General features: G+C 36.7%; 1 pseudogene; it reads right to left on the minus strand.

Moving 5' to 3' along the window:
• Positions 1 to 716: 716 nt before the first annotated feature.
• On the minus strand, positions 717 to 2840 carry LOC149195891 (subtilisin-like protease SBT1.7 pseudogene; annotated as a pseudogene).
• Positions 2841 to 23285: the final 20445 nt, after the last annotated feature.

Raw genomic sequence — 23285 nt, forward strand, 5'->3', positions numbered from 1 at the left:
CAAATTCGTCACAACACTGTGTAAACTTGCTTAGACACTACAGAATGGTGTCGTTCTTTTGCATATTTATGCTTCGAAGCTTGTCCTTGAGTTCCAGCTTTGTGTGGTCACTCATGTTTTGGATTAGATCTGTCAATGCTTCCCACATTACATATGGATTCTCTTTCACTTGGAGATTTGAGACAATATGATCTCGAACTGCCTCCAATATGATCCTCGTCGCCTTAGATACACACTTCTTTCATTTTGCTAGATCTTGAGCATTAGATGTTGGAGGCTTCAAGATATCTTTATCTATGAATTCCTTCATCCCATTATCTTCCAACACAGCCTCCATCCTGTCCTTCTAAGAAACATAATTCAAGCAACCCTCAAGGGCATACTTGAGTCTCAGTTCATAGAAAGACATCCTACTAGCTCTAAAGAATTGATCCTGGAAATTCAATCCACCTACAAAGACAATTTCGAATTGTCTTCTCTACTGTGACTCCTACTTTGATAGCATGTAGAAATTCCTTGTAGATTCAAACTACTTATGTAATTTTCTAAAACAAAATACTCGAATCTACTCTACTCATTAGTGGAAATAAATTAATCGATTGTGAAATCACAACATAAAGATGAGGCAGAGGACTTCTCAACACCAAAGCTTACAGTGTATAGATGTCTTTGATACTTCTTCGTGAACACCAACGTTCTGGGCTTCACACTCACCTTCACTTCTTCGTGAACACCAACGTTCTGGGCTTCACACTCACCTTCACTCCTAACGGCTCCACAACTTGTACAGAGTAAGTTGAATTATGAGGCCCCACATTGGTGACCTTTCTTGTGAAGGTAGCAGACGCTTTACCAGAGGAGTAAAACACCACAGAAAAGAAGGATAATTGAGGTCGCCCGGCTTCGGAATTTGCTTTGGACAGGAAACCAGTGTCTTTGTCAGCATACCAACCTGAGAAGATGAATAGTTCAAGCTGCAAAGGTAGTCAACGTAATCTTCAGTGGCAATATCGTACACAAGCCCGGGCTCTCCTTCTTTCTCAGGATTTACGTGGCCCACCCCCATGTCGAAAGGAGTAGCAGGGGAGCCTGGTAACGAGGCGTCCGTTATAGGGCTCCCCTTGTTATTGGTAACATAAGCCGTGGTCATGAGAGCAGACTTGACCGCAGCCGGGCTCCAATCTGGATGCGCGGCTTTCAGCAGAGCAGCCAGTCCACTGACATGGGGACAGGACATGGAAGTGCCAGAGTCGAGATTGAATTTTGTTCTTCGTTTATCAGAGGGCAGCCGTGAGGGGCTCATGTTGAGGGGCCAAGCTGCTAGAATGTTGAGCCCCGGGGCGATTACATCGGGCTTCAGAATGTCTTGGCTTACGGAATTCGGACCACGGGACGAAAAGGAGCTCAAAATTAGCGCTTCTTCTCTGTGGTAAGTGGTGCCATAGAAAACAATTGTTCCCGATGGGCTAAGGCTTGTGTTGGAATTCACGTAGCGGGCAAAACGTGCGCGTCGGCTATGAGTTCTTCTCCGCCTCCGTCGGGAGTGAGTAGCATCATGCCAATTCCTCCGGCCATGGCCACCACTTGCCCCTTTTCAGTTCTATGTGTGATTCCTCGTTCGCAGACCACGATTTTCCGTCGGACCATCTCGGGTTCCAGAGAGCCATCCAAACAGAAAGCTCCGTACACGAGTGCCAAATTGGGTTTGGTTCCGAGAGGCTTTCCTGTGTATAGAGATGCGCCACGGTAGGCGCGACCGTTTCCCAAGACGACAATCGCGGGAAAACTTCGGTCCACGGAACTTGCCCCCACCGTCATTATCCATGGCGCCTCGTTGGACAACGATGAGGCAATAGGCACCGTATTCCCCGCGGAGCAAGAAACGAAAACCCCCTTGGCCGCCGCACCGAATGCCCCTACTGCCAACGTGTCTGCATAAAATGGAGTGCCGTGCGAGCCTCCTCCAATGGATATAGATAAGGCGTCCACTCCATCCGACACCGCTGTGTCCATTGCCGCCATGATGTCGGAGTCGGAGCAACCGTGAGACCAGCAGACCTTATACACCGCCACTTGTGCTCCGGTTGCCATACCCGTGGCCGTGCCCTTGGCATAACCCAGAACGTCGACGCCCGGCATTACGTTGCCTGCCTCTGTGGACGCAGTGTGGGTCCCATGCCCATCCGAGTCCCGCGGGGATTTATATTCCACTGTTTCATATATCTGGCCGGTGTTCGACTCGTATCCTTCGTAGAAGAAGCAGGCGCCAATGAGTTTGTTGTTGCAGTTGGAGGCGTTGAAGGCTTTACCAGCCTCACAATGCCCCTTCCACTTGGAGGGCACTGGCGACTGTGGTGCTCAGGCCACACTCCGGTGTCGAGAACGCCTTTCATTACATTCGTAGCGTAGCCCGTGGACTCAGACCAGAGGCCTTGCCCTCTTTTCAAGCCCAGGAATTGGGGAGTATACGTTGTATGGAGCTTCAGAAGTCTGTCTGGATAAGCTCCCATGCAGCTCTCCATGGCTTTGATTGCGGCCACCTGATTGCCGCTCAACTTCGCTGCGAATCCAGTGAGAACAGTATCGTATGTGTACAATATACTCGATTCTACCAATTCTTCCTCATTTAATTGTCCGGCTTTCACAACTGCATCACGAATGAACGATGCATACCAGGTTGCAGGATTCATAGAATCGGGTATTTGAACCTTCTTTGGGTTCATGTGAACTATGTACGTCTGGAGCTCTCCGGCGGCTTCTTTGGGATAAATTGCATTAACGTTGCTCGCTGTTGCGATGATGAAAGCTACGAAGAGCAGGATCCTTCCCGTGTCTTCCATTATTTTTTACGCGTAGTTCTTGAATATCCGTGATCAAATCTGGCAAGAAAGTATTTTATTAGTTTCTAACGACGATATACATACCATGAACTGTGCAAGGTTATCCTCCCACAGCTAACAATTTCGATTCGAATTTGGATTCGATTAAATTCTTTAAAGTTAAATTTGAAAAAAAAAATTACAGTATTTTGTATATTGAAAAAATTATGAATTTTGCAGGTATTGATATAGACATTTAAATAGTTAAAAAACAATGAAAAAATATTTACGTTTTTGTGATTCATATTTTATGGGTTAAATTTTTTTTTTTTTGGGAAAATCATATTAGATAAAAGTTATCCTTATTTCAATCAAATCGTGGCACTAGATTAAAGACTCTTAATATTTTTTTTAAACTTAGATTTAACAGCTACAGCTAGTTTGAAAAAAGATTTTTAGATTGTTGAAATCAACTTAAGTCAAATTTTAAAAAACTAAATATTTAAATGAATAGTAAGTTAATATTTATATTAAAATATAAATAAATAAGAATAAAATCAAACTAATAATATTTTATTTTATATAATCAAACATTTATGTTAAATTATATTATAATTGAATTTATTAATAAGTTATATTTAGATATTAAGCTAATTATTTAGATTAAAAACTAAATTATTTAAAATAAAATATTATATATAATCATATAAAATAAATTATTTATGTTAAATTATATTATAATTGAATTTATTAATAAGTCGTATTTAGATATTAAGCTAGTTATTTAGATTAAAAACTAAATTATTTAAAATAAAATATTATATATAATCATATAAAATAAATTATTTAGATATAAATATGGAAATAATTCAAGTTAAATTTAAAAATAAAAATAAAGCAATAATTAAAAAAGGCAAAAGATTAAGAAAAAATCAAACAGATTTTTAGTCTAATTATTAAAGAAATAAAAATAAAGACATTGAGTAATATATATTAGTTAAATTAATTATTAATTAATTATTATAATCATTCACTTTTTTAATTAGTAAATGTAATGATAAAAAATAATAATAAAAAATTTAAAAAATAAAAATATTATTTTATTATAAAATAAAAAATATGAAAAAAAATTTAATAACATTAATAAAAAAATTCAAACCTGGAATTTAAAGTAAAGAATTTGAAACTGGAAAATAAAATTTATGGATATCACAACTAAGTTTCAAATGATATTCATATAACAAGCCATTTATATAAATTTACATAATATTAAGGCTATTTACTAAGGCCATAATATTAAGGTTCACTGTAAACAGACACACACCTTGTAATGGTTCCAAAATTTTGTTTATTATTTTCCATTGAAAATGGAACTGGTTAGTCAAATCCTACACCATGTTCACTGTTTCGCACCCTTTCATAGTAAACAACAGTGTGGTAATCGCTATCTTCCCAACCCACCGCACGCCACCCAACCCAACCCAACCCAAAAAATGTTTTTACAAACAAAATACCTGCGAGTGATTTGCAAAGAGCTGCTCGATACAACTCGGCAGGGAAGAAATTGTCATTCAATCTGGCCAATAATAATAAGCAATGTGGATATGGAAGAAATTGTCCTTCAATCTGGGTAAACAATAATAAGCAATTCCCCTAAGTTATTCCTAGATATTTCTTTCCTCATATCTATCAAATATCAAGTATAAATGAAATCTGTACTCTTTTTTTTTCTAAGTTTTTTCGGTGTGTTGAGGATTTGATTCCTTTGGACTATATCTAAGATAAATATACGCTAGTTTTTTATTTCTTTCTTGAACACTATTGATAAACAGTCAGAATATTGATAAACTACTGAAACGTTATATGTGTCGCCTGAAAATAAATTTGTGTGGAATAGTACCTTTTGAAATAAGTGGAGATGGTACTCGGCTCCACGGAAAGAGAAAGACGTTGCGTGGGCAGGCATGAAGAGTCGAGGGCAGTGATGAATGGCTGGTAAAATCGGCGTAAATTCCCTGTGGTAAGTCGTGATTGTTACTTCATGGGTCCGAGATGTTAAACAAATCGTTTATTGAACGTGACTATAAAACCTGGTCTGCCTTGCCTATTAAATAAATATGTGGCTTCAAACAGAGATTTCCTGGTTCTTGATTTGACATACACTTACTCTTTTGAAACAACAAACTTACAAAGGAATCGTTAAGGGACCCAAAGAAACAACTCCATGAAAGACCTCTACGCAACCACTTCATCATCCTGATGATGTCATTTCAAATGCAATCTTCACTTCTCTGGTAGACTGCCTCTGTAACGAGTGGAAACATTTCCAAATCCAAAATATGGGTCAAGATTCATTCGCTATTATTTATTTATTTATTTCAATATTTATAAAGATTCAATATTTTTTTTTTTTTTTGTTCTTTTTCCAGAGACGAGATATATTTATTTAGTTTTTTTTACTTGTAAACCTTTTAAAAATGGTTGTAATGGAAAGTTATGTAAATTAATTATAATGTTTTGAATTTATTTATATATTCAAAACATAGTTTGGAATATATATATATATATATATAAAATAAAAATTTAAAACCATTAAAATTGTGAGAACTAAAATTTCTTATTTTACTATTTAAAAAATTACAATATTTAAAAAAATAATTTAAACTAATCATAATTATCTTACAAATACAAAAATTTCGTCAAAGCTTAAGATGGAAGGAGGACTAGGTATCCGTGACCCTTATACTCTGAATCAAATAATGGGAGCCAAACTTTGGTGGCTGGATAACAGGAGGATCTCACCTTTGGAAACACATTTGGACTTGTAAAATACGACATGCCAACTTAGACTGAAGATATCCTCAGATATCACGACCCTCCCAAAGGATCAACAATATGGAACACGGTAGTCTAGAACATAGACCTCATCCACCAACATGTCTTCTCAGAGATTAGAAATGGGAAAACAACTCTGTTCTGGCAGGACTCATGGCAACAAAGAGGAAAACTATTTGGGAGACACGATCTGAGCAACCTCTTTCTGTACACAACTGGCAGGAACTTCCATACGGTGGATCAATATTGGAAACAAGGCTTGACTAATGATGGATGGAGGAAATGGAAGGAGCACCCTGACTGGCCTCAGCCCCAAGAATGGAACAACGGAAACAACTGGATAGAGAGTTAGAATCCAAGAAGCTCTTTGTCCTAAATGGACTAGACATCCTTCGATGGGGATATACTATAAAGGGAACTTTCACCATTAAGGAGGCATATGGCCTCAAGGCAGGATGGGACCAGGGGCAACACAATCCCATTTGGAAGAAGATCTGGAAAGGAGGATGGTGGGCGAAAGTTGCCTACTTTCTTTGGCTATTATGCACGGGTAGAATTCTCACCTGAGACTAACTACAAAAACAGGGTACCCATGGACCCTCATATTGTATCCTCTGTAGCCATCATAATGAGGATCTGGAACATCTGTTAAATTCTTTTCCTTTTGCAAATAAAAAATGGCGCTAGGTGGAAGATATTTTTGAAAGAATGGATAGAGACCATCAAATTATTAGTGAAACCATTCTTCTTTGGCAAACAAGCCTCTTCTCCAACCTAGTCCTCAACAAAGCTTGGGGGCTTGTCCTAGGTGCAATGCTCTGGGCTATATGAAAAGAAAGGAACTGCAGAATTTTTAAGAATAACCGTCTACTAGAGGGAGGTGTTTGGGAAGGGATCATCCAGAAAATCCAGGAAAAAATCTTGGCAGAGAAATGGCACTTGGATGACTGGCAAGGTGCCATTCATGAAGCTAAAATCCTCCACTGCCTGAACCTCTCACCTTTGATGATTGCCCCGAATTCTTAGAAACTGGTCATAAGGGGAGTGGATTCACCACAACACTTCACTGCAACCCCCAGAGGGATTCATCAAGTTTAGTTTTGACGGAGCCTCGAAAGGTAACCCGGGTTCAACAAAACTAGGATGGCTCTTTCAAGATTCTAGGGCGAAGGCTCGTCTAATATATGCTGACCAATGTGGCTGTGCGAGTAACAATGAAGCGAAATTTGCAGTTGTTTGACAAGGCCTTCTCAAGGCTAACAAATTGGGGTACAGGAACATTATGGTGGAAGGAGACTCCAAGCTTGTAATCAACACAGTTAAAAAATTGAGCCACAGGGCTAAATACGATAAGCTTAGCCATGGCTAGAGAATTGCAAGATTAGTGCAAGAGATGGGCGATCTTCTTCAAAATTATGATTATATTATCAACAACCATGTTAGACGAGATGGAAATAGAGCAGTGAATTTCCTACCAAATTAGGGTTGTTCACACATCAAAATGACCCTCTTGAGTTGACTTGGCCACCTCAATCCATGGATGGTAGGTTCAACTCCTTGGAAGTGATCGTGGAACAAGACAAGAGGCACAACTCTGAGAGTCTCCAACATCTGACCAGACCCCCGATTGGTGTGTGAGCTAGACAAGACTCCCATCAAGGTAGTTAAATGAAAAGGGCCTTGGGGCTCCAACCCAAAACCCATCACACGCTCGAGGCGATAGGCACGGTGGCTCCATGCATGCAAGAGGTTAATACTCCTGCAGGAGGTGGCAACGACATTGTGTCTTGGGTCTAGCATTGTGTCAAGTGCTCTACAAGAGTTAATGGTAGGTTTTTTGTCGAGGGTAAAGAAGTTTGGAAGCGTGATGCCGAGTACAAAGGAAGGGTGTGGCTTCAGGCAAGGTGGTGGGCTAATCTACTCTAGGCGAGGGTAAACTAATATGTGACCTATTTCTTATCTCCCTCCACCATGCATCAACTTATCTGGTTATGGGAATTGGGTCTAAATGGGGTCGACTTGGCTGAGATTGTGAGCAAGCAAGGTTTCAGGAAGCTATCAATGCTTGTATCCTTGATGTAGTATGTCATGTTGACTGACATGGTCTCTGTTTCTGTTCGGTTCAAAATTCTTCTTTCTCGGATGGGGTTATATGGGATTTGTACCTCTACGATTGACCCCTGGGACTTTCTTCTTCTGGTTTGGTTTGATAATCCCAAGACTCGGGGACGGGTTGTCAACAACTCTGTCTTTGGGCTTAGTTTTACTGTATTCTTGGGGATGGGTTGAAGTTTTTCTCCTTGCATGCCTGTTGGCCCCAAAACTATAATTTTCTCTGTTTATCCTTCCAATTCTCATGCCCTCTGCCTTTGTGGAAGTCCTCACGGGGTTAGATACAAGGGTCTACGACAGTGTAGGTATGGGGACTGCACTTATGGTGTAAGTTTCATTGGTCTCTTAAATTCTTCTTCTGATTACTATGATAATTGGCTCTAGGTTGTGGAAGTTGAGTCTCTGTTTGGGTCGGAAGGCAAGGATGGGTGCATGATAAAAGACCGAAGGAATTTCATCGAATTTTGTCATGGAAATTATCGTTTTGTGCTCTCATGCTAGGTGTGCGGGGTAGTAGGGTGACCTGGAAGTGAAAAGCATTTGGGCTAGGGCCACCACTTGTACAAGCAATTCACCATACCCACCTTTTCACTGCGCACTATGAGTTCGTGGCAATGACATGGGCTACATCTCTTAGAGGTCGTGGTAGGAGAACCCGGGTAATTGCGAAGGAAGAGCAACCCAACTCCCCTGGGGGAAAACGAGAGGCCACAAACCAACTGCTAGCATCATAAACGATGCGCCACAACATACCGTGAAGGGACAAGAGAATAAATTAGGCAATTAAATGAGGAGTGGGAAGTTGATTTGAACTGACAGGCAAGGTCGACGGACATTGAGGTGGAGGATTGGTGGGCTATGGTGCTGGATCCTAGGCACACTCGTGGTCATGTTACCTAGTTTAAACACAATTTATACCTGTACTAGTCCATGAAAAGTATCCTGGGAAGGCCTTGGAGAATATATTTGTGAATATGGCAACAGTGGTGCAGGACTTCCCCAACTACAAGCAAGACGCTCAAGTCATTGCCAAAGTTGCGCAGTTTCACCATTGTAAATTCAGAGAGGCCCTGGAGATTGAGAAAAGGCCGAACAATCTTAATAGGGATGATGGCTGGAAGATTAGCAGTTGCTGGATCCCAGCCTTGTCTTCCTAGCCTCCTCTTTCCCCTTCTGTTAGGTCTTAGGGTTTCTGTCTTCCCCCCCCTCTTGTTTTGTTTTTGGTGGGTTTGTCATGGAGTATAGGAGTTAGTAATAGGTTTTTAAGTTTTTTCGAGCTATATTTGGCATTAACCTTATCCCAGGGGGTAATTTTTTAAAATTGGATTAGATTCTTTACATGGTTTTTTAACCTAGTTATTTCCGTTAAATGTTTTCCTATATATTGATAAGTAATAACATAGTTAAATTTTTATAAAAATTTAGTAATACATATAGATATAAATTTCTAAATTAGATAAGCATGTACTTTGATTTTGGTATTTACATAATAATGTTTTAACTAGAATACGATTTTAATATCAGAATTATATATTATTAGGTAAATATAGATCATTTAGTAAACATAAATTATTGTATGAAATAATAATTTAATTTCGAATGGGCCATTACATTAAAATAATTAATAAAAATGATTTATTGGACCCTTAATTTTAATAGTTATTTTTAATAAATTCACAGTGACCTATTGTAACTATATAATTTTGGGAATAATAATAGTTATAGATTACCATTATTCAGTTTACCATAATTTATTAATGACCATTTATCTAATTTACCATTGGACCTTTTGATTAAACAATTATTATTAAATGAATACATAGTTACCTATTGTAACTAAATTCTAAGAATAATAATATTTTAATACTATTTATTTGTATTTAAATAATTTAGGGATAATAAATATAGGTTAAGCAATAAAGATGAAGATATAATGACCATTATGACAATAAAAATATTTATTATTCAATTAAATAATAATATTATATGCTTCTATTTTTAGTAAAATCTGGGGTTTGACTTTGATCCTCAGGTCAAAATTAGCCGTTACAATATAGCCGTTGGAGTCTCTGCACACTCTATTTAATCAAGCTAAACCAGATCAGTTCTTCAACTTGTCCTGACGATGAACCACACTGGTTGGTTCGAAACGCGTCGACAAACGATTGATTATGTGATTTACCCTTTTTATTCGACAAAATGAAGTTTTGGTGGGATTTTTTGATTTGATTGGGAGGATGACGTAAGCAATACGAATGACATCAGCGGGAGTACGGGGGCAAGTGATGTGGCGGGTGACGTCAGCAAAAGGAGAGATGACGTTAGTAGATGATGTCAGCGGGGGGTGGTAAGTGATTTTGCCCCGCACCGTTTTTGGGGCTGAGTGGTTTCGGACGAAGGGTGAGTGAGTAGGCTGAGAGCGGGATGCGTGGCTTTGGTATGGAGGGAAACCGTCGGCCCCCGCGAGTTAATGCTCGACGGTTATGGTGGTTGCGAAATGATCGTTGACTGTCGGATGGTCAGGCACAGATCAGATGATGGACAGGCTTTGAACTTGGCAGAGGGTTAGGCAGTTGCGGGCCCGATGTATTAAACCATGTTTTAAATGTATCAGGGTTGTTTTGATTGGTCGGGCGAGATTTTATTAATTTACCCAAATGGTAAATTAACCCATCATTGCGCGCAGGAAGGGTTCTTAATAAGTTTCAAATAAACTTATTAATTCCTCTTTAAAACTATGTTTTACTGTCGTATTTGACCGGGGCGGGGTTAAATAATATTGGGGTTTTTATATATATTTACATAATACGAGATGGGTAAAAATGATAGGTATTTATATATAATACATGTTAATCATTAATATGGCTTATGAAATGATGATAAGTGCTAAGTTAAAAACAATTGACTTTTGTAGTTAACTTAGGCTTTGAAGTGGAAAAGGGGTTTATGTGATATTTGTGCATTTTGCTAAGTAAAATGGGGTTTTTACTTAGGGAAATGATTTTATGAAATGAAATGAATGGTTTTTTGGTGATATTAAGAACAAATCCTTAATACTTAGGGCGGAAATTAGAAAATGATTTAGGGAAAAATATGAAGGGGAGTTAGTTATGAAACCTTGCCTCGCTTGAGCTACTTCAAGTATAATGTCCGCCATTGCACTTGTGATAGAAGTGAAAGTTAACCCATTTTTAGAAACATAATCCATCACAAGTATCATTCTACAACACCAATCTACCTACCTTGTCCACTTTGGCCTAGCAATTTTTCTTCTCTTTACTTGGGTGCAGTTGGACTAGCAAACCCTCATCAACTTTTCTTTTCTTTGCATGGTAAGCCTACCTAAGTCTACACTTATTACTTCCAAGGGCTCAGATTTAACTGTTGAGCTCCTTTTTATTTACTCTACCTATCTACTTATCTGCCAAGATTAAACAGTTTGGTCAGATTTTATTCTCTATCTCTAAAACAGGAAATTCAGATATGAACTAGCCAAGATTAAGTTGTTTGGCAATTCATCAATTATGGCATAAATTAACAAGCTGCACACAATGCTTTATTTAAAGAAAATGAAAAAGTAGTGGCATTTTGGACCTGCACACTTTCCTGGTCTTTCTTTATTTGGGGTTCATTTCTTTCACTTTTTTGACCATCTTATTCTTTTTACCCTTTGATTTTTCTTTTAGGGCATACCCTATTTACATTTTTTACATTTTTTGATTTTTTGATAATATGGAAACCCTTTGCAACGAGGAAAGGGATGAACATATTACGGATCTCATCAAGTCAATCATGAAATATGACACCTATTGCTATAGGAGTATAACAGTGGCTCCACTTGGGGATGGCTTTCCCTGGTGGAAAGTCAAGAACAGTAGTTCAGATGGCCTTATGAGTAACTTTTACTGTGTTCTGAAGTCTCCCTTTGCTGGTTGCTTTATTGTATATATGACAGCACACTTGTGAGGCTTAGGGCCTTCTTTTCGGGCTTCAATTCCAAGAAGTTACTATCCAATCAACACTTAAACATTTATTCTTCCTCGAATCCTTCTTGAGCACCTTATCTCTTGGGTAGGAACTTTTAGCCTTGGTCCTTTTATCAAAATCTTCTCAACCTTCTCCTGCACAACTTGAGATCTGACCTGAAACCAAAAAGGTGCTGCAAATTTCAAACCAATTTAGTAAATCATCAAGATTTTAGGGCCCTTTGATTGGATTCAAATATTTTAGGATTTATTTCATAATCTACTGAAACTGAATTAAATCAAACTAAAATCCTACCTACTTACTCTAATCAGTTTTCTGACTGCTGGTTAGGTAAAATGAAACAACCAATGCAACCACTCAAGAATTATATACATTAGTGATCTTTGTTGCTTGTGCTTGTTGGTGTTTAAAATTGAGATCTTGCAAACAAATATAGCTTTGTTAACCTTGGATAAGCTAAGGAAATTCCTAATCTCCTTTGCTGAATCTAGAAACTGTACAAAAGGATCTTGTAAAATATATACACTATTCTTGAGCCGACCCAAACAACTATGTAAATGTTCTGGATAGCCTACTTGCCATGGAATTGAAAAATCACTTTTGTCTTTATCACCCTGCACGTTTTCAATTTTCTCTTTGTGATGATATTTCTACTGATTGTAATGTCTGTCTTATAAAACCATTATCATCTTGATTTTGACCCTCATAGTCAGTTAATGGAGAAAAATTATGATTACTTTCATCATCCCACCTGTCAACTATTGGATCATAAAGAACTTGGAAGGATTGTTGCAACTTGTTACATATAGTTTCAAATGGAACTTCGTAGATCTCTACAAGTTGCTCCTCCTTTTATTTAAAAATTTCACATGATTCAAAATAGAGAGGTAAAGAAGTTTCACTTATTTCCAAATTTTCTACATTTTCTTCCTTACTTTCATAGCTGAAGTGAACAAGCTGATCATTATTTTAAGTTGTTGAACCTGAACTTCCTTATTCCCCAAAATAGCTTTTGATTTCTCTGTAAAGTTAGTTGGGATTTGAAGAACATAATTATCATCATACTGATCATATTTGGGCAAATCATCAAAAGAAGCAATGTCATCAAACACACACATTAGATCAGGAGCTTTCTCCTCCACATATTTCTTTATAAAGCTATATTCTAATCTATGGTAGTTGGATTAGCAGAAATTTGTTCACGATCCTTAATCTCTTCTTGCGCTAATGGCTACAACATATTGACCAAAGGGTAATGGTAATCCTACCATATAAGATCTTCTGGATGATCGGTATTAGGAAAACAAACCTCTTTCCAAACTTCTTCTTGATTTAAGTGATTGGTCAATCGTGTCTCCCCCTTATTCTCTATTGTATCCAAGTGCTCTAAATACTCTTCATCTTCATCAAATATAACAACCTTATCACATACAACACGAAAATCCTCACCATTATCTTTGTCATATAGAATCTTGCAAGGGAGTTGCAAACTCTCATTAATTTTAGATGAAAGATCATGATCAATCAAAGTATGTTGTCTCATTTCATTTACATGCAAGGAAAGAAAATTTGTGACATGGTTTTCATCAAATAATTTTGACTGTTCTTTAATCTCTGAAGGAACCACTACTTGTTGAAGATGATCTTGTGGTTCAATATTTTTAAACTCTATTGCCTCTACCTCCAGATCTTTGGACTGTTGTTGCTTTTCATTGCTATCTTCTATTTGAGCAATTTCAGGGAACTTCATTTCTTCTTTATTCTGATTAGTTTGTAGTGCTGTAAGAATTTTTTCCTGTGGGGAAACTTCATGGGTTTCTGAACAACATACATCATCTTTTTCTTTTAGGGGGGAAGATAATTCAAGCAAGGCTTCCACTTTTTGAGAAGGCTTCTCTTCTAAGACCTCTAATATTTCATGATCCATGAACTGATTATCATCATCCTCATAGTAATTTCCAAGATATTGAATAAAACTTTCAAAATTGTCACATCATTCTTGAACTAGCAATAGAGATGAATACCTTTCTTTGTATTTGTCATGAAATGTAGCATGAAACTGATTTAAAGAACATATGCTAGAGGCTGGTAAATTTTCATACCAAGATCTAGCTTTTTCTTCTAAAGTTAACATAAATATTTTCATAAGACAATCTTCATGGAATTAGACTTTAAGCTTTCGAATGTGCATATAAAATTTTAATAAATGTAAAGCAGCATCATCTCCTATTTCATCTTTAAACAATGGAAGATTTCTTGACCAATTCAATTTGGGCAAAGGGTTTGGAAAACCTGTAATCTTTGACCTGTCCAAAGGAGCATACTTGCGTTGATTTGTTAAATTCATCTTGAGGACACTTAATGCTAAAATTGGGTCACCATAGGTTCTCAAAAACTCTGGATTTTTTTTTTAATAGTGGAGTCTTAGGTGTGAAATTGATGTGGAGTCGCCAGGTGGATGATTTTTAACCTTTGTGTGTCTGATCCCTATCCACCATCATAGATCAGATCTAAACCTATAAAACATTTCTGAAGAAAAAGGTTTAGTTCTCCAGGAGACCAAATTTTTAAGTATTTTATGATTATTTTGTTTTTTATGAATTTTCAAAACAACTTCTATGATTTTCTTTAAGAGGCTTTAGATATGAGATTTAAACTTTCTTAAAGACTTTATTTGACAAGACGAACTGATCAAGTATTTGGAACCAACTGTCCAATCTATAAGCTAGACCAGAGATAGACTGAACTAGCATTCATTTACTTCTGCAATTGCAAAGCAAAATCATTTCAAAGGTTACCTGGCTAACTTCAGGCTCCGTTTGTAGCTTATGAAATAAACAATAGTAACAAACAATTATTCAGGTCCCCAATGGAGTCGCCAATGATGTTATCACTCAGGTTTTCCGAGAAGTTGTAAGAAGGGGAAGGAGGCCGAGGTAACCACAGACCAATATTTTAGATACATAATCTAACCAATCTGTATCTAGAGAGGGCTCTCTCTTTATGATTTAGCTTTTTTTTTTAAAGGCATTAGGCTAGTTATGAAGTTCAAGAGTTTTGTTTGAGCTTGGGTGGTGAGATTCAATAGAAAAGAGAGGTAAGACAGAATAGTTCAGTCCATTGGGCTAATGGAGTCAAAGAAGATGGCTTTCTGGATTTGGTTTCTTAACAGAGGGTGGCTTCACAGAGCAAGGTAGTCAAACAGGGAACAAATAGAGACTGGAAATAGATGGAATGGGCTCAAATTGGGTGAAGGGCAGTTAAGAATCCTTCAACCTATTTAAAGAGGGAAATTGGATGATTACTGATAAGGAGCAGTGAAGTATTCTTTAACAAATAATCAATGTGAGAGAATGAGGAAACAGGAGAAATTAAGATTTCACTGCTTATTTTAATTCTGAAGAAAACACAGAGAACAATAAAGGCCGAAAACATACTGCAATCAAGCATATTCTGAAATTAACCTTTTCTTTATCATTTAGATTATGAAACACAGATGATATAATAAACAAGAAAATTGTAAAACACAAGGTATAGAGGACTTATTGATCCAATGGTTGATTCAAGAAATCTGTGACAAGTCCTCTGCTTCAATTCTTCATCTAGTAGGCCATACACCAGTTGATTCCAACAGATCTTTATTCCAAAATTTTAATATTACAGCAGTCTAGTAAATCCACAATCCACCCCTCAATAATCTGATGGAGGGGGCATTTATACAACAAAATATGTACAACAAATATCTCATAACAGCTATGAGATAATATCTAGGTTTAACTAAAAAGAGTTTACAAAAATAGAAACAGCTAGTCTCTATGATAGGAAAAGGGTAAACTGGTGTCATGTTGGAGGCAGGCTCTTTAACTCGGCTGGCAGTTGTCTTCTGTAGTAACTCTGTGCCGGCTGCCTATCTTAACTGTGCTCTTTAATTCTGATCTGCTTTCTATAATTCTACTCTGACATCATTATCGTCGATCTGATACACTTTAATGATGAACTGATACTCTTTAATTGTGTTTTGACTCCTGCTTATTGCTGTCCATCGTGTTCTGGTAAAACAAAACTGCAAACGTGTCTTCTCATTACTTTTCTCTAGAAATTCATGTCTCTGAAGGTCCACTGGTTAGGGATAGTATCCCTGTATATCCTTTTATTTCTTTTTCTGTGCGAGTTGGGAAGTCCCTCGGTGTTGTTTCGAACTGTATTAAAGAGGAAGACAACACTATGCAGGTTGAATGGCAAGCTGCGGAGCTTGCGTTGTAGCTTTTCTGGTCAAACGATAGTTGAAAATTGGAACTGTGAACTTGGAAGTTTTAAATGCCTGGAGCACTGTATCCAGAAAAATGTAGCAAAAATGACGATTTTACCCTTTTTATTCAACAAAATGAAGTTTTAGCGGGAGTTTTTGATTTGATCAGGAGGATGACGTAAGCAGTACAGATGACGTCAGCGGGAGTATGAGGTCAGATGACGTGGTGGATGATGTGGTGGGTGATGTCAGCAAAAGGACAGATGACGTCAGCAAATGATGTCAGTGGGGGGTGGTAAGCCGTTTTTCCCTGCACTTCTTTTGGGGCTGAGTGGTTTCGGACAGAGGGCGAGCAAGCAAGCTGAGAGCGCGATGCGTGGCTTTGATACGGGCAGGAAACCACTAGCCCCCACGAGTTAACGCTCGGTGGTTATGGTGGTCGCCAAATGATCGTCGACCGTCGGATGGTCAGGCATAGATCAGATGGTGGATGGGCTTTGAACTTGGTGGAGGGTTAAGCACCTGTAGGCCTGATGTATTAAACCATGTTTTAAATGTATCAGGGCTATTTTGATTGGTCGGGGGAGATGTTATTAATTAACCCAAATGGCTAATTAACCCATCATTGCGCATGGGAAGGGTTCTTAATAATTTTCAAATAAACTTATTAATTCATGTTTAAAAATATGCTTTACTGTCGTATTCAACCAGGGTGGGGTTAAATAATATTGGGGTTTTTATATATATTTACATAATACGGGATGGGAAAAAATTATAGGGATTTATATATAATACATGTTAATCGTTAATGTGGCTTATGAAATGATGATAAGGGCTAAGTTAAAAACAATTGACTTTTATAGTTAAACTTAGGCTTTGAAGTGGAAAAAGGGTATATGTGATATTTGTGCATTTTCCTAAGTAAAATGGGGTTTTTACTTAGGGAAATGATTTTATGAAATGAAATGAATGGCTTTTTGGTGATATTAAGAACAAATCCTTAATACTTAGGGGGGAAATTAGAAAATGATTTAGGGAAAAATATGAAGGGGAATTAGTTATGAAACCTTGCCTCGCTTGAGTACTTCAAGTATAATGTCTGCCATTGCACTTGTGATAGAAGTGAAAGTTAACCCATTTTCAGAAACATAATCCATCACAGGTATCATTCTGCAACACCAATCTACCTACCCTGCCTACTTTGGCCTAGCATTTTTTCTTCTCTTTACTTGGGTGCACTTGGACTAGCAAACCCTCATCAACTTTTCTTTTCTTTGCATGGTAAGCCTACCTAAGTCTGCACTTATTACTTCCAAGGGCTCAGATTTAACTGTTGAGCTCCTTTTTATTTACTCTACCTATCTACTTATCTGCCAAGATTAAACAATTTGGTTAGATTTGATTCTCTATCTCTAAAACAGGAAATTCAAATATGAACTAGCCAAGATTAAGTTGTTTGGCCATTCATCAATTATGGCATAAATTAACACGCTGCACACAATGCTTTATTTATAGGAAATGAAAAAGTAGTGGCATTTTGGACTTGCACACTTTCTTGGTCTTTCTTTATTTGGGGTTCATTTCTTTCACTTTTTTGACCATCTTATTCCTTTTAACCTTTGATTTTTCTTTTAGGGCATACCCTCTTTACATTTTTTACATGTTTTGATTTTTGATAATATGGAAACCCTTTGCAACAAGGAAAGGGATCAACATATTACGGAGCTCATCAAGTCAATCATGAAATATGACACCTATTGGTATAGGAGTATAACACAACTAATAGATTTTAATTTTTAAATATCAGGAGTAAGCTACATGAAAATACATATTCACCTTTTCCATGGATTCAACCACTAACATCTCATGATTGTATGAGAATCTTCACTTCATGGGTAATCCCACAAGCTTAGTGTTTTCCTATATTATGAATATTAACCATTATATCATCATTATTAGGGTTTAAAATAACATAATTAACATAAAATTCATTATAGATTTTTCCAAATAGTTGACATGCAACATTTCTTCCCGAGCACTCAAACTTTATGCACATAACAATTTTTGTCTTGAAACCAATAACTATAATAGCTCCAATATTGAAACTCAAAGTTATGATACCACTACATCTTGTACCTAACCCATTATATACCCATTCAAATCATGATATCTAGAATCTATATCGAAAAAAATAAAGTAAGACCTTTATCTACATAAAACCGATGTCCCTCCAAAGGATATGATAAGTATGAAAATTATTTTTAAATGAGACCCACAAATCAAATATCTATGGGAAAAATTATAAGAAATTGTGGGAAAGAAAGGTTTTTACTTTTAAAGGAAGGACAAGCTCAAATCACCTAGAAACCCCATTTTCTCTTCACCTCTTATGGTATCATAGTGCACTTGTTACTTCCATAAGAAAGCATTTTGGATAATATTATATTATTATGTATTTTTTACTCTTCGTGTATGCTTATACAAAAATCATGAGCATATCATGGAAAATATTCCCATCACATTATAAGCATAGCCTTCCACTTGTACCCATATGCATTCACTAGTTAGGCTTTGCCTTGAGCTCCACATTAGGAATGTGTACAATGTAAATGAGACCATTACAAATCAACCCAAATAACTTGAATTCTATATGAAAAACCACATCATATACTTAATACGTAATTATTTCATAATATAATTTATGTGTCAAAATTAGGGTATTACGTTGAATATGTAACATTTCTTTCAAATAATATTTATACAATAGACCATCCACGAGGTCTTAGATAGATAGTGATCAGGTGCATTGTTAAGGAACTCCTAGATGTTAAGTCACTAGTTCAATTCCTCTCCCTATTCGGGTGTTATTTTTGGACATGACCATGATGTAGCCTCACCAATGTCAAAATTACAATAAATATATATATACAACATGTATATGAAAAGGGGATATAGAGGATGGTGTCTAGGTTTCCTCCTTGTTCTTGTCTTCCTTCCCACGTTGCTACTACGATTCTAGGTTTAACTTGTCATCCTAAGTTTGTTCCATGGACTGGTAGCCTCTTTCACATGGGATGCTACAATCAAAGGCATTTTTCCACTAAAACGTGTGATTTAATGTGTGACTTTAGTTATTTGTTTATTGAGGATGAAAAAGTGCATAGGCATGATGAAATGAGAAGAGGTTTCAGGTTTGAGGTAGCCTATTGTGAGGGGTCTCTATTGTGGGTGAATTTTTTTCTCAATATGAATCCAGGTGCCTTGTCACCGACACAGAAGGAGGTTTGTAAATTTCATTTTGGGTACGGGCTAGTAAAAGTTTTGATTCCTTGGATATGCTCCCTTGTTCTGCCATTTTTCTTATTATATGTAATTGTATCATTTGGAATGTATAGCATTTTTTTTCCTTGGCGATATGAGGCCCATGCCATTGTTGGGGTTGACCAACCCCTATGAAATACCTTCATTTGAAATTCTAGCTCCCCATGATTTTGTGTAGTCTTGGTATTTTCTGCACCAGGGAATCCCCTTTACTCTGAACATTTCAAATGCTACAACCTCACACCAAACTAGAGAAGAAAAGACAATAAACTTTCACATTTTCATGAAGAACATCAGGGGTAAATCTATTATTGTATGGCCAAAAACCATAGACTTGGTTTTATCCCTTAAAAGGAACATTGAATAGAAATGGGGCATACCCATAAAATTCCAATGTATGCAATATGAGGGAAGGTGGTCCACGACTTCTCTTTGCTCAAAGAAACCATTTATTTAGAAATTCAACAATAATATCAAACTCGAGACTATGAAGAGGTGCTCCTGGTACTAGGACATCAAATGGGACAATTGTAACTTCCAAAGTAGTCCAAGGAGTGTAGAAATTCCTTATAGATTCAAGCTACTTATGTAATTTTCTAAAACAAAAGACTTGAATCTATTCTACTCATCAGCCGAAAGCAATTAATTGATCATAAAATCACAACATAAACATGAAACAAGATTCAACACACATACCCAAAATTTTATCTAGGGGAAAGCAACTACTCAAAACCCATTACTATTTGTATTACATTAGTCAAAGAATATGGATGAATACTTAGCGAGTTTTTCAAGCCTCCAAGTGCCTATTTCCTTGCACTTTTCCTCTAGGAAATTAGCCCCTATTAAATAGGAATTTCCTTAATGAGAATTGTGCAATACCTTTAGGCATTCCTTTCACTGCATGCATGACCTGTACAATTTGGAATATTCTACAACTAATAGTACACTACCCTTGAACTCCAATCTCAATTGGGTAACTCAAATATTGTTCATGCATGAGTTAATTTAGGTTGATTGATCAGTTAAATGGTTAAACACTGAAGTTTCACCCCACTGCTAGACCTCCAACTAGTTCCTCGAACAGTTAGAACTAGTTTAACTCACCATAACTCAATTTAACTAAATTAAATTGATACAACTGAAATTAAATCAACCTAGGCTCCTAAAATTTAGGAATCACTGCACACAACTCAATTTCTCCCTCCAACTCAAATTAACTAAGCTAATTGAGTGATGATAACTCGCTTAACTCATTCAAGTTGTCTGCTGATGTGGAATTTCGATTTTATCCAAATTTAATTAAGGACACAATTAAATTATAAATTTCTTGTTGCATTTTAAACACACCCTCTCAGTAAGAAAGGGATTCACATCTCCCCGATCCATCACCTTTGGAATGTACTGCATGCAACGCTTCTCACTATTGTTATTGCCACTGCAACTGAAAAGAATCCAAAAGAAATAAACTGAATCAACTGTGTTTGCAATTGTCTACAAGGAAAACTTTATTGTTTTTGACTCTACTATTGAGCCTCCTTCTCTATTTTCAACACTCATATGCACTCCTCACTATCTGACTGACAATGATCCTCTTGCTACTTAATGATGTGGGCCCCCATAGCAAGGTAATGATCCATGAGACAAAAAAATACCTCAATAGACCCTACCCAAATTTCTGCACTTCTGGGACTATTGCTTCACATTTCCCCACCTCACACCTGGAGGTATGGCTACATGTTCTCCCTCTGCCCACTTAGCTCGAAATATCACCTTACTAGGGGTCCTTTCTTGAGTGGATTTTTCAACTCTATCTCCTCTTTGCTTCTCCACTTGTGGTTGCTCCACAACTTGCCGAGGTTGCTTCTAAGGCTTCATTTTGAGAGGTAAATAATGCTCCCTCTCAACCACCAGCTCTCTAACCTTTTCATTTCTCCTCAAGGCTTTACATGCATCTTCTACCTCAAGTGCATATAGGTTCTTAACTCGCACACAAATTTTCTTCACTTGTCACATGTCGATATGTCTCAGGAATGCCTTTCCTTTGCTAAATATCACATCGTAGCCATGATTTTCCAACACCACGATGTAAACAAGATACTTCTTTAGACTCAGAACAAACATCACATCCTTGATTTCGAGAGGGGAGCCTGACTCCTTCTGAAAATTAGTTGTACCAATATCGATCACGTTATACCTTCTGTCATCTCCAAACTCAATGTTATTCTTGAGGTCTTTCTCCTCCAAGTCATTGAAGAAATCTCTATTCCTCATCATGTGGAACAAGGAACCACTATCTACATACCACAGGATTCCCATTAATGTGCTTGTCATGCATGAAATGAGAGTAAAATCAAGCATGGACTATGAAGCCAAAGCTTGACCTATTGCTACTATTGCAGGCTCCTTATTCCTTTCTGTCTAATTTATGCATCATACACCATGAATGCATGATACACCATGTCTAATTTATAACACTTCAAGATTATTTCAACCACGGTTTTTCTACAAAGTAAAATAGTAGCACAAAATGGAAATAGTGTTCTATTGTAAACAACTAGAGATATAAAAATTAGGATATGGCAGTAGACATGACCATATGCTTGAAACCTTGTACTATGATTGTGAATGGCAGTTGCATGAAAACTTAACATACACAACTAATATGGGAATGCTTAACTAAGGATCAAAGGCAGTGAGGACCTATGGGCTAATATTTGTACTGATTTGAGCATGGTTTCATCAATAATTTACAATATAATATGATTACATCTTTTTCAGCCAAGATAGACCCTATCACATAAGAACAATGCAATGATGATTTTGTCATTTAATTTGATCAAGGGAGTCAATATAATAAAATGAATGCATAGTACACAATGTCTAATTTATAACAATCCAGGGTTATTTCAACCACGGTTTTGCTGCAAAGTAAAATAGTAACACAAAATGGAAATAGTGTTATGTTGTAAATAGCTAGAGATATAAAAATTAGGATATGGTAGTAGACATGACCATATGCTTGAAACCTTGTACTGTGATTGTAAATGGCAGTTGCATGAAAAATGAACATACACAACTAATATGGGAATGTTTAACTAAGGATCAAAGGCAATGAGGACCTATGGGCTAATATTTGTACTGATTTGAGCATGGTTTCATCAATAATTTACAATATAATATGATTATATTATTGCTAAACTATCAGTCTCCTCTTATTCTTCATAATTATTCTTTGTCTATAAATTTCAGATATCAACGAGAAGAAGTGAGAATTGAAGCTTGGATAAATCTACAGACTTCAAAAGCTGAAGCTGAAACCAAAAAACTTGAGGTATAAGGAGTGTGCCTTTAAATATTTGTACACATTTTTCTGTTAAAACATTCAATGATATTTCGTCCACGCAACATCTTTGTCTGCTACATAATAATTGGCAAATTGTCTTGGATAGCTTAATAATTAGATTGTAGAGTACAAAAATTTGAAACACCATGCATTTGGCACGAATCTTACTTCTACTGAAAAGGATATGTTGGTATGCATTGAATGAAAATTCTCCTCTTTTCATTTCGTGGAGACTATATCATTTAGAACATATTTCGCAGCTTAGGTTTCAACCTTAATAGGAATTTTTCATACGAAATGTTTCTAACATGCGTAGGTTTATGAAATTTACAATTTATAGTATCAAGTATGTTACACCTGTCTGATTGTTTCTAACATGCATAGGTTTCTGAAATTGTTAATTTATAGTTTTAACTATGTTTGGAAAAGAATGATCATATAGAAGTTGTTGTCATAAATCTCTTCATTTTTATGTTTACAAGCCTAGATAACCATTCAATTACAAACAAATTGAACATGCTTCCTGCCCTTTAGTTCATAAATTTTCATGTAGTGTTATAGGAATGTAATGAATGTTAAACATCTTTTGTAAAGAAAACCACATTTTTGAGTTTTC

This window comes from Pinus tabuliformis, chromosome 2_2, assembly GCF_031772625.1.
Source record: "Pinus tabuliformis cultivar Carrire ecotype Pingquan chromosome 2_2, CPIR1, whole genome shotgun sequence".
NCBI lineage: Eukaryota > Viridiplantae > Streptophyta > Pinopsida > Pinales > Pinaceae > Pinus > Pinus tabuliformis.